Source organism: Puma concolor, chromosome B3 (genome assembly GCF_028749965.1).
Source record: "Puma concolor isolate L17-30 chromosome B3, mPumCon1.1.hap2, whole genome shotgun sequence".
Taxonomy (NCBI): Eukaryota; Metazoa; Chordata; class Mammalia; order Carnivora; family Felidae; genus Puma; species Puma concolor.
Genome location: NC_141672.1, coordinates 60,341,906 through 60,354,687, shown reverse-complemented (window position 1 = coordinate 60,354,687; position 12,782 = coordinate 60,341,906). Strand labels below are relative to the sequence as shown.

At 36.7% G+C, this 12,782-nt stretch overlaps 1 pseudogene; it reads right to left on the bottom strand.

Moving 5' to 3' along the window:
- Positions 1-3,268: 3,268 nt before the first annotated feature.
- LOC112855742 (hsc70-interacting protein pseudogene) lies at positions 3,269-4,466 on the bottom strand (annotated as a pseudogene).
- Between the last annotated feature and the right edge of the window lie 8,316 nt (positions 4,467-12,782).

Below are 12,782 nucleotides of genomic sequence, written 5' to 3'. Positions count from 1 at the left end.
TGGAAAATCTTGTATTTTCACATGGCTGTGTGTTGCTGTCTACTGTCCTTATGTTTCAACTTGAATAGCTCCCTTTAGCATTTCTTCATCAAGCAGGTTTGTTTGTAATGAATTCCCTAAGCTTTTGTTTATCTAGAAATATCTTAATATCTTCTTTCTTTAAAACTGACATGTGTTTGACATATAATATTTTATTAGTTTCAGGTGTACAGCATCATGATCCAATATTTGTATATATTGGGAAATGATTACCACAATAAATTTAGTTAATCCACCTTCCTTTTTAAATGACAGTTTTGCAGGATATAATATTTTGATTGACAGCTTTTTTTCTTCCAGCACTTTGAATATCATTTTCCTGCCTTCTATCCTGCTTACATTCTACTGAGGAATCTGCTGGTAATCTTATGGAAACTTTCCTGCATATGATGAATTGATTTTTTTCTTGCATCTTACAAGATTCTTTCTTTGTCTTTTATTTTAGACAATTTGATTATAGTATGTCTTTGTGTGCTTCTTTTTGTATTCTAGTTACAGTTTTTTGGGATTTAAAAATTTGTATGTCCACTTCTTTCCTCAGAATTGGGAAAATTTGGGTCATTATTTTTTCACATACACTATTTCTCTTTCTTTCTTTTTTCTCTTTCAGAGATTTCCATAATGTATATATTTATCTGCCTGTTCGTGTTCTATAAGTTTGTAAGGCTCTCTTCCCCCACCTCCTCCTTTTTTTAAGGCTCTCTTCACTTTTGTTTTCATTCTTTATTCTTTTTGTTTCTTGGAATTGATCTGAAATGGTTTCTTTGTTGTCTCTGATTCTTTCACCTGATCAAGTATGCTGTTGAAGTCCTCTAATGAAATTTTCAGTTCAGTTATTGTATTTTTCAGCTCTAGAATTTGTGTTTGGTTCTTTTTTTATAGATTGTTTCTTTGTTTATATTCTTATTTTGTTCATGCATTATTTTCTTGATTTTATTTAGTTGTATGTGTTCTTTTTTAGTTGATTGAACATCTTTTTTTGATATTTAAAATTCTGTCAGGCAACTCTTGATCTGCATTTCTTTAGGATTGGTTTCTGGCATATTATTTTGTACCTTTGATTGGGCTATGATTTTCTGTTTCTTTGTAGGCCTTGTAATTTCTTACTAGATTTGGGCATTTGAAAAAACAACCACCTCTCTCAGTCTTTATATGCTGGCTTTGTGCAGGGGAAGGCCTTTGCCAATCCTGGTTAGATGTTTTAGGATGTTTGAAACTTTTTCTGATCTCTTCCTCTCCCTGGCATATTCCTGTGGAACTGTAGCTTGAATATTTTCAGCAGCTTCTGAACTCTGACCTTCTCCTTTCAGCACTCATAGTTAGCTAAGACAGACACCAAGACAGAAGCCTTTATACAAGACAGAATTTTGGATGTATAGTCTACTTCTTATTTCTATGCTGAGGAAGGAGCTCTGGTATGGAGTTTCCTCCTAAATGCTCTATGCTACATAGGGTGGGGATGGTACAGGTTTTCCTGCTCCTTTCACTGGAATCTCTTCTTGGTTTTACAATGGCCTGGGTGCGTTATCTTTTCTCCTGGTCTCTAGAGTTCTTTGGTACATGTATTGTTAACTCAGTGTCTCTGTGAAAGAAGAAGAGCCAGTAGCTTTACAGTTCACCATATTTTTAGAAGTAACATTGTAAAGCAAAATAATTGCTTAGGATATAGGATTTATTATCTATAAATAATGATCTCTTATTCTATTGTACTATGAAATGACATGTTTTGAAATTTATTTATTTTCATGTTTAGTTTATCCTGACCTGCACTTTTGCTGTATCAGTTTATTTTAGGGGAAGACCAGTCAACTATTTCCCTACGCAGCACAAACATCATATTTTTTGTATACTTAAAATTTTTTCTTAAAAAGAGATTATTTGTGTTCAGACAATAGGCTACCAAGTATTCTTGTGCATGTGTGGGTATGTATGCATGCATGTGTATATGTAAATAGAAGGCCAAGGAAGAGTAGGATCTTTCTTCCAGACTTATTAGAAGCAGGATACCTGTATTTGAGGCTAGGGAGAAACAGGATGTTTATGTTAGTGCCTCATTTATGGATACACTGAAAGCAGGGAAAAGTTCAGATTATAGAGAATGGTCTTTTGGAATTAGTAAACTAACGAGTAGTTATTGATTGCTACTGTTTCTCACTGTCAGAGTCATTGTATGATTATGCTAATAAAGGTGTATTTATTACTTGCCTTAAGGTACTTTTATGGGTTGAACTGTGTCATTCCCAAAAAAGCTACATTGGAGTCCTAGCCCCAAGTACCTCTGACTGTGACCTTATGTGGAGATAGTGTATTTACAGAGGTAATTAAGTTAGAACGATGTTGTTATGGTAGGTTTTAATCCAATATGACTGGTATCCTTATGAAAAGGGAAAATTTAGACATACAGATAGACATGCACACAGTGACATCATGTGAACATTAAGGCAGACATTGGAGTGATGTGATACAAGCCAATGGACACCAAAGATTGCCAGGAAATCACCAGAAGCTAGGAGACAGGCATGGAACACATTCTTCCTTACAGGCTTCAGGTGGCAACAACCCTACTGATATCTTGAACTGAACTTCCAGCCACCAGACTTTGAGACCACAAATTTCTGTTGTTTAAGCCACTCAATTTGTGGTATTTCATTATAGGTTACTAATACAGTAACCTCTTATGTTGCATAATTTAAAAACAAATCTTTATAAATGATTATCAAAGATGTGCTATATCCATCAGTGTAAACGCATCCTGGGGTAATGTAGATGTATGTTATCACTTGTCAATGCTTGAGAGTCTTCCTTTCAATCCAAAAATTTTCTACTCTTACCTCACTCAAATGTTTTAATAGTCATACTGTTGGCATGCAGATACACAAGTTTCTTTTATGATCTTGGGGACAATATTTGGTAGAATAAATTGATAGTTTTGTGTGAAATCTTTTAGAGTCACCATCATCTCTGCTTTTCTCTCTCCTTTCTTTAAGGGATTAACACACCCTTGTAATATGTTTTTAAAGATTTTTAAGGTTTAAAAAGTGTTTAAAGTTTATAATTTCTAATAGGAAAACATCATCTGAATGAAAACCTTAAGAGCAAACCACTGTAAAATGTCTCAGTTGCATGTGGGGCAGAGGAGTAGGGATTATCTTCACAGCACCCCAGCTTTCTTCATGAGGTCAGAGGTACAGTGGTTTGTATTATTGTGACATCCGATAGGTGATCGAGGTTGCTTTTCCTTCAGCAAGGGCTTTATTTGTCAGAAGGGCATTATGCTTGACCTCCAAATTTGGCTGACAATTTACTGATGAGATTCATAACCTTTGGGTTACTCTGATATTTTGACATATTTGCTGGGTTCTGGGCCACATCCTGGAAGGCCACCATAACTTCTGGATCCTGCATGGCTGTGAGAACCTCTGGGTCACTAAGAATTTCATTGAACCCAGGCATTCCTGCCATTCCAGGCATTCTCCCCGCCATTCCAGGCATGCCTCCAGGAAAATTACCAGGCATTCCCCCAGGAAAGCCACCTAGAAAAGAGCCATACTGAGCTCCTGATTGTCTCTGGCTCCTTCCTCCCTCTGGGCTCTCTCATGTTCTTCCCGAGCCTTCTCAACCCTTTCTGTTCTTTCTTGATCTCTCGCTCTTCATGTTTTCGCTTATACTTTCTCCGATGTTCAGCAATTTTCTGTGTCCTCGGTTGAACTTCTTTCAACATTGCACTAGCATCTTCATCATAATCCAGTTTACAAGCAAAGTCAAGATCATGTGCTGCTTCTTCCCTATGGCCCAGAAGTCAGTGTGCTTTCCCTCGCCACTTGTAAGGCTGAACTGAATCAGGATTTATTTCAATAGCTCTGTCACAGCCTCGGATGGCAGCATTTAGCTTCTGTAATTTGATGAAGACACTGGCTCTCTTGGCATACAGAATGGCCAAGCGAGGATTCAGCTTGATGGCATCTGTGAACAAGTCAATGGCTTTTTGTAGTTCACCATCATTTAGGGCATCAATGGCAGCCACTTTTTTTTTTTTTTTTATCATTTGCCTGATCCATCATTTCCTCGGTTATCTCTACATTTCCATCTCCCATTTCTTGAGGGGCATCAGTATCTGGTTCAATCACACCTTCAATGTCAATTTCTAGATCACTTTCCTCACTTGATGGTTCATCTATCTTTATGTTTTCCTCCGTCTTCTTACTATCTGTTTTTTCTTCCTTGATATCGTCTTCTGATTTAGTTTTATGAGTAGCAGGTGGTATTCCCCCCCCCCCCCCCCCATGCTCTCCACCCACTCCCGTAGGAAGCGCATTTCCTCGGTGTGCAGAACGCTTGGATCCTGCTTACACATTTTCACGAAGGCCCGAAGCTTGCTCGCTTTGCGGGGGTCCATGGTCCAGAGGCAGCGGCAGGCGGTGGACGCACCTAAGGTCGTGGCCCGTATCCAGGCGCAGGTACTAGCTCAGTGTGACCGTGTGGAAGGGGCTCTGCTTTTTTCTTAAGAGATGTTTGGGTAGGACTCAGCCGCTCTCATAATTTTGTAGAGGACAATTGTGGAAGGTGAATTGTTGAGGCCAAGGAAGAAAGACTAGCAATTTTGACGTGTCTAGTTCTATTTTTAGTTTTTTTCTTTATTACAAGGATTTCACTGGTCAAATCAGACTTTTTCCTTTAGAAATTATTTTGCAGAATGGATTGCGATCACTTTAACTCACTCTCCTTTGGGCCAAATCAGATTTGCTGAGCAAGATAATACAGTTATTTGTGCGTGCAGTAGTAAGGAAAAGAAGAATGAATGGCTTGTAACAGATGCTGTGTTACAAATGTCAGAGCTTTCAATGAGCCCACGACTTTAAAAGGTCATACCATTTTATAGTTATACATTTTAAGCTCAGTAATAAATACAGGGTACGTGCTGTACTTCCTACTTTAAATGGATTGGTTTCCCAATTTTCTGTGTCAAACGATGGCTTTACCATCTGCTGCTGTTTTATTGCATTCCTTCAAACCCAAGCCTTTCCTCTTTCCTAATGTGCTTGTTAACTTGCAGGAGGTGCCATCATCAAGACCTCACACTGTGGAGCTTTATAATATTTGTCCAACAGTGATATGACTGATTGATTTGGAACAGCCCTCAATGCCAGAAATACACTGGGAGAAGAATTATAAGAATTCTAAGATCATTGTTAAGATTCTGGTCAGCATGACTTGGTAAGCAGATCATGCTGTAGTCCTTTTCTGCATATCAATTTGTTCAAAACTTGTTTGTTCAAAACAAAGTTCTTTTATTCAAAATTTCTATATCCTTACTTATTTTTGTGTACTTTATTTGTCACGAATTGAGGGAGGAATGTTATAATTTCCTACTGTGATTATAGATTTATTTTTGCATTTCTATCAGATTTTATATATTTTAAGACTTTACCTAATTTCATGATATATCTTGACTATGTGCTATATCACATGAAGCATCCTAAATACACTGCTCACTTGATATTTTGACCTTTAATTATAATATGTCTGATTACTATTACTTTTTACTTTTGTTTTTAAATGTTTTAATTAATTTTTTAATTGAGGTATAATTGATATATTAGTTTTTGGGTACACTTTTTTTTTTGCCTTTGGAATCTTTTATTCAGATCTATTTTCACAATTACACAGCTGCAAGATTGCACTTGTTTTTCTTTTTCTTTTCTTTTTTTTTAATAAAATCCATTCTTATCCATAAAAATTTCCTGGCTTCCCCTTGCCAATGGTGGAGCCAGCTTAAGCTGGGAGGGAGGTGACGTTTGTGTTCAGAGCATCTGGCCGCCTTTCTTTTCCCTTTGGGTCGTTATCCTTTCTGGTTCTAGGATATTTATGAATCCATAATCTCTTTTTAGAATTACACTTTAATTTTTTTTTAAATATGCTTCTTTTTTTTTTTAATTTTAACATTTATTTATTTTTGAGACAGAGAGAGACAGAGCATGAACAGGGGAGGGACAGAGAGAGAGGGAGACACAGAATCGGAAACAGGCTCCATGCTCTGAGCGGTCAGCACAGAGCCTGATGCGGGGCTCGAACTCACGGACTGTGAGATCATGACCTGAGCTGAAGTCGGATGATTAACCGACCGAGCCACCCAGGAGCCCCTACACTTTAATTTTTAAAAGCATTTAACATCTATGTATTTTTATTCGGAGTCATTTGGTTTGGTGTGTGTCTGGGACAGACAACTTATAGCTGGATTTAATAATGCAATATGACTGTCTACTTTTGATGTTTATTTATTTTTGAGAGAGAGACAGAGTGTGAGCAGGGGAGGGGCAGAGAGAGAGGGAGACAATGAATCCAAAGCAGGCTCCAGACTCTGAGCTATCAGCACAGAGCCCTGTACAGGACTTGAAACCACAAACCACAAGATCATGACCTGAGCCAGAGGTGGACAGTTAACCGACTGAGCCACCCAGGCGCCCTGACTTTCCACTTTTAATAGAGTAATTTACCTAGTTTGCCATGTATTGTCATTGTTAATATGTTTGGGATCATTCTTGCCATGTTACTTTGTAATGTATGTTTTATATAGTCCAAATTATTTATTTTTTTTAATCTTCCCAATTTTCAGCTCTTCTTTTGATCAAGATATTTGTGTTCTGTTTTTCTCCTCTTATGGTTAGGAAATTATACTCTATTCCTCTGGACTCTAGAGGTTAATTTTTACTTTTTAAGGCATACACTTAAACATACATTTTTTTTTATCAACATATAAAATAAACCAGCAAATATATCCTTTCTGAAGAAAGCAGGGAATACTCTTTGTTTTATCTACCTCCTCCTCCTCCTGGTATCTCCCTCCCATGCTGAGATCATCTGAGATAATAGTTTCAGGCCATTTATTATTTAACATTAAAATTTATTTAGTTAATATTTTATTGATTTCATTGCTGATCTATTTTTTTTTGCCATTTCTTAGATTCTTTTTGTTTTTCTGACATTCACATATTGACCCCCAACCCCAGCTTTACTAAGGTATAATTGATAAATAAAAGTTATGTATATTTATGTATTTATTTAATAGTTTAAACTTTTTATTTCAAATAGTTTTAAGTTTACAGAAGATTTCCAAAGAAAATACAAAGATGTCTTGTATTCCCATCACGCTGGTTCCTCTAATGTTCCCTTCATACATAACCCTGGTCCATTTATCAACAATCCACTTATAACATTGTTACAATAAAATATATCTATTTAAAGTGTACAATGTGTTGTTTTGCTATACCACATGTGTTTATGGAGGGCTTATAGGAGATAACATTTCTTTATCCTTGATAATCTGAAAATAAATTTAACTTTGCCTTCATATTTGAATAATATTTTGCCTGAAGAAAATTTCAGTTTCAAAATAATTTTCACTTAGAACTTTGAAGATATTTATCTAGTATCTTGTTGAATCTAGAGTTGATGTGACATGTGATACCAGCCCGATTTTTATTTTCAGTGAATAATCCCCCTGCCCCATCTTTCCTTTTACCTTTTTGACTTTATTCTTAAATTATACATAAATGTGGTTTAAACTTATATAAAAATGTATCCAGGTGTGAGACCTTTTTCATTCATCCTCTGGTCCTTCAGTTTTAAGGTCAGGATTTTTTTTTCAGCTATAAGAGTGTGTCTTCCATTATTTTCTTGATTTTTTTCTTGGTTCCTTTCTTTCTGGTCATTTCTTATGGAACTTTGGTACATGAAGGCTGGATCTTCTGGAGTTTTCCTCCATGTAGTTTACAATTTTTATATCATTTATTTGTAAATAATTTCAAACTTATAGGAACATTTTAAGAACAGTACAAGGAACTGCTGCATATCCTCCAACCAGATTTAGAAACTGTTAACCTCTCACCACATTTACTTTACCATTCTCTCTCTCTTTATATGTGTATGATTTTTGGTGGGGAACATTTGAGACTAAGTTAGAGTTGGTTCTGTATTACCCCTAAACACTTTAGAGTGAGTTTCCTAAGAGCAAGGATATTCTCTTTTATAATCATATTACAATGAATTAAAATAAGGGTTTTAACATTGATATACTAGTATTATCTAATTAAAAATTTTTATACATTTCATCTTTTTGTTCCTTTTGTGATATTTTGGAATCATTAATTTTTAGTTGTGTTGATTCATTTTTTTCCCAGCCCGTCTATTTTTTTTTGTTTGTTTCTTTTGTTTTTGTTGAAGTATAGTTGACACACAATGTAACATTCGTTTCAGGTATACAACACAGTGATTTAACAACTCTATACATTATGCTATGCTCACCACAAGTATAGCTACTGTCTGCAGCTCATCTATTGAGTTTTTATTTTGACAATCATTATTTTTCATTTGCAAGATCTGTAGTTGGTTCTGTTTCATAGCCTGATCTTGTTTCATGGATAGTGTGTCTTTTCTTATTTCATTAAAATTATTAATTAAATTTCTTTTAAATTTACTTTATGTTCCCTCTAATATTTATTCTTACTGAGTTCATGTGCTCATATTTCTTCTGTTCTTTAGTGCTTCTCTTTTATTGTGTTGTTAATATTTTGAGGATTCTTGGTTGTGTGCTCATCTTTTTGTATTTAAGAGTCCTTGTGGACACCCAGTAAATGCTGCTTCTGTTTACCACAGCTTGCTTCATTTATTGTGGGGAAGGGTGAGCCAGTGGCCATTATTCTGACTGTAATATTCTGTTTCTCATTGATGTTACCAGCTGCCAGTTACCTTGACTTTGCTTGGCAAGATTTGCATTCACATTAGCTATTCTTGCCAGAGACAGATGATTTTGCTGTGTGTTGTGTGGTGAAATAGTAGAAGGGGAGTTTGTGTCAGTTATCTATGATTGTAGCAACACCAGAAACCTTTCTAAAATGTAGCAACTTGATATAATTGCACAGTTACTTAGTTGACAATTTTGTGGGTGGGCTAGGTAGCTCAACTGGGCTGGCTCTGTTTTTTTCTCTGCTGTTCTCATTTGTGCATCTGTGGCCAGCAGATAGTTCTGTGATTCTGGTGTTCTGCTGTCAGTTGGTGGGTTGGTCGGAGGCTGGCTGGTCTCAGATGGTCTCACTTACATGTCTGGCAGTTGGTTGAACTCCTTGGTTCTCCTCCATGAAGCCACTTTTTATTTCTTTAGCAAGCCATGCTAAAGAAATAGGGTTTTCTCAGTTATAAGTACAATAAGAGAAAAAGACTTTTAAGCCTTGTCTCCATCATATTTGCTAATGTTCCACTGGCCAAAGCAAGTCAGATGGCCAGCCCAGATTCAAGGAGTGAAATAGAGTTCACTTCTTGATAGAAGGAATTTGAATATCACATTGCAGGGGTGTGAATGCAGAGAAAGGAAAGATTTGTGACCGTGATAGAGCAACCTGCCCCAGAGTTGCTGACCTATGTGGCTACACTAAATGTGGTTCTTCTAACAGTAACTCGAGTAGTTTCCCAGGCTGTCATCTGCCATCAGTGCTTGCCATTACAGAGTTTGGAGTACACTTGGCATCTTTTCATCTTGTTTCAGCTTCTGGTTGTGTGTGTGTGCGTGTGTGTGTGTGTGCGTGTGTGTGTGTGTGTGTGTGTGTGTGTGTGTGTGTGTATTGGGACCATGCTTTTCTTCATACTTCCAACTCCACCTGCTTTCTGTCTTTTAGGGCTTCATTGTTATTTCTAATATACTGAGGGTACTTGTTCTTATTCTCTAGACCTCATATGGACTTTTAAAGTTTTTATATTTAATTTATTTTTTAAATTTACATCCAAGTTAGTATATAGTGCAACAATGATTTCAGGAGTAGATTCCTTAATGCCCCTTACTCATTTAGCCCATTCCTCCTCCCATAACCCCCAGTGGACCTTTTAATTTTTTAAAATAAAATATTTAAAAAATCTAGGTGTATTTTAGGCAGGAATAGCACTTGGTCATATTCTTGGTTTGATTTCTTATTTGTATTACTTTTATTAACAGATTAATAAATTCAAAGTATGGAACTGAGTGCTTTTACTGATATATCACCTATTTCTACTGTCTTCTCTGAGATGACCACTTAAAGGGGTTGCCTAAGGTGACTGTATTCCACCATGAAAATTTTGTCTTAATTAAAAAATTTTATCTGAATCAGTAGAGTTTTCTTTGGAAGAATAAAAGAGCAAAAATTGACCACTTTGAAAATTACCATATTGGGGCACCTGGGTGGCTCAGTTGGTTAAGCGTCCGACTTCAGCTTAGGTCATGATCTCATGGTTTGTGAGTTTGAGCCCTGTGTTGGGCTTTATGCTGACAGCTCAGAGCCTGAAGCCTGCTTTGGATTCTGTCTGTCTGTCTGTCTGTCTGTCTGTCTCTCTCTCTGTCCCTCCCCCACTCATGTTCACTTGCTCTCTCTCTCTCTCAAAAATAAACATTAAAAAATTTTTTAAAAATGTCATATTGTGTGGAGTTGAAGAATGTTTTGAAAATAATCAGCATTGAAAACCTTTTACATGTAGCTGCTTTTACCCTCGCTACCTAAAGTAAGTATTTTATAGAGGAAACATTTATTATTTTTATTTTTTATTCGTCATGTTAGCTATTGTAGTCTCCTCAGTTCCTAGGCTTAATATTAAAAGTCTCTCTCTTGAACGTAGAGCCCTTTCAACATAAAATTGCTCTTTGAGAGTCAGCAAGGATTGAATTTGCCTGGAAAACTGCTATCCTATTGAAGGCTAATGACAAAAAAGTTCAGCTTGTTTATTCACTTCACTGCATTCAAAAAATGGTGCTGTCACATAATTGAAACTATTTCCCACAGCGTGCACTTTTCCTGAAGAGTGCATGCTGGTCATTTTATTAGTTTCACTTGGTTTCTTAAACCCAGGAGAATGAGTGAATGAATGGATAAGAACAACAATAGACAAGTGTCTGAATCTTGAATTCTTCCCCTTTCATCGATACTTAAATATCCTCATCTGCTCATCTTTAAAGAACCTTTCTATATCCACCTCACTCTTCCAGCAGTTCTCTGTCCACAATTATGCTTCTGAACACAACTACACTCTGTCCATTTTCTCACCTCCCATCCTCTGCAATTAGACTTCTTCATCAGAATTCTATTAAGATTGCTGAGGTCACTCATCACCTCTTTGTGACTAAACTCAGTGGGAAAATTTCCATCTTCATTTATTCACCAAACATTTGTAGAGCTCCTATTGTGTTGTGAGCACTGTTCTAGGTGCTGGGATACAGTGTTGAGCAAGACAGATAAAATTCCTGGTGTCATGGAGCTCATGAATAAGAGTATCAAGTACTGGTATGTGTTACAATGAAAATAAAATGAAAGGAGGTGGGGAGAGACATAGGAGAGAGAGAATGCTTGCACACTTGAATGATGAAAAGAGCCAGCTTAGCTTCATCTAAACCTAGAAGCAGTGAAAGGAGCCATTGTAGCTACTGCTGTGGTATCTCGTAGGAAGGCCATATGGAAGCTTGCCTGGAGACAGACTGTAGTGTTAGGAGATGAGGAGACAGGGCTGGTGATATGGCTAGATTCTCCTTGAACAAGATATCCAAGGCCTAGGAGATGGTGAGGCAGAACAAATTTGGAAAGGTACATAAACAGCCCAATTGGGTAGCCATCATAATAGTAACTTATTATGGGTCTAATGCAGCAAAACAACTTGTCTTTTTATTCAATTATACACATTCAATTTTTATTCAATTATAGATATATCATTATAGTGTATTTAATTATATATATTAGCCTTATCAATAGTGTATGAGCTATATTTGATCTGTGGTTTTCACCATCACACCAATAATGCCCTTTGCTGGGGGGTTTGAAAGTCTTTGCCATAAAATTTCTAAGGGATTGTGACTGTTTATCAGACATTTAGTTTGTCATGGTGTTAGATTGACCAGGCAATTGCTCATGTTGGAATTTGTAGGTTATGATTTGATAAATTAGTTGACTGCTGCTACAGAGGGAGCCATTTGTGTTTGCCTTTTCTTCGATAATTCACTGGAAAACTGTGAATAATAATATTGCATATAAAAGAGACAAGGATGGATAAAGGTGTAAGAGAATAAATTTTCTCTGTAAGTAGCAAACAGCCATGAATCTCTTATTAAATTTTCCAGGCAGGGAGCCTGTCACTCTATGCATGAGTTCTTATTGTAAGGAAAATTTAGACCAGTTATGGACTTATTGTTCTAAAGCACTCAAACAGAGTTGAAATGTTTTATAGCCTAGTCATATTTTTGGGGGGAGGGGATCAAGGGTAAAATAAAAAGCCATTAGTGAAATTTCTAAGCATAATAGTTCTTAGCTATAAGCAAGAAACCAAATTCGGTTGATTTGTGAAGAAAATTATTTATTCAATGGACACTGAGCTAGAGAACCAGCCTTGGGACTCTTCAGATAGGAACAACATTCCAAATCATGCCGTGGAACCAGCTCAGTGGAGACATTGCTGTCATTGCTGCTAAGAGCTACAGCCTGCACTGTTGACATCCCTAGCAATGGAGTCTGGAAGCTGCCATCAGGTCTGCTATCCCTGCTACCTGAAGAACTTGATTTTTGTGACAGCCACCTCTATTACCATAGGTAATTTATTCCTTCTGTGTCTCACCTGACAAAGAGAACGATGCTGCTTTGGTCAGCAAGGGCCTGTTATGGGATTTGGTGGGTTTGGGGTACTTATGACATCCAAATTCATCCATTTTCCTCCATTCCAAATCTCAGTTTTGTTCTATC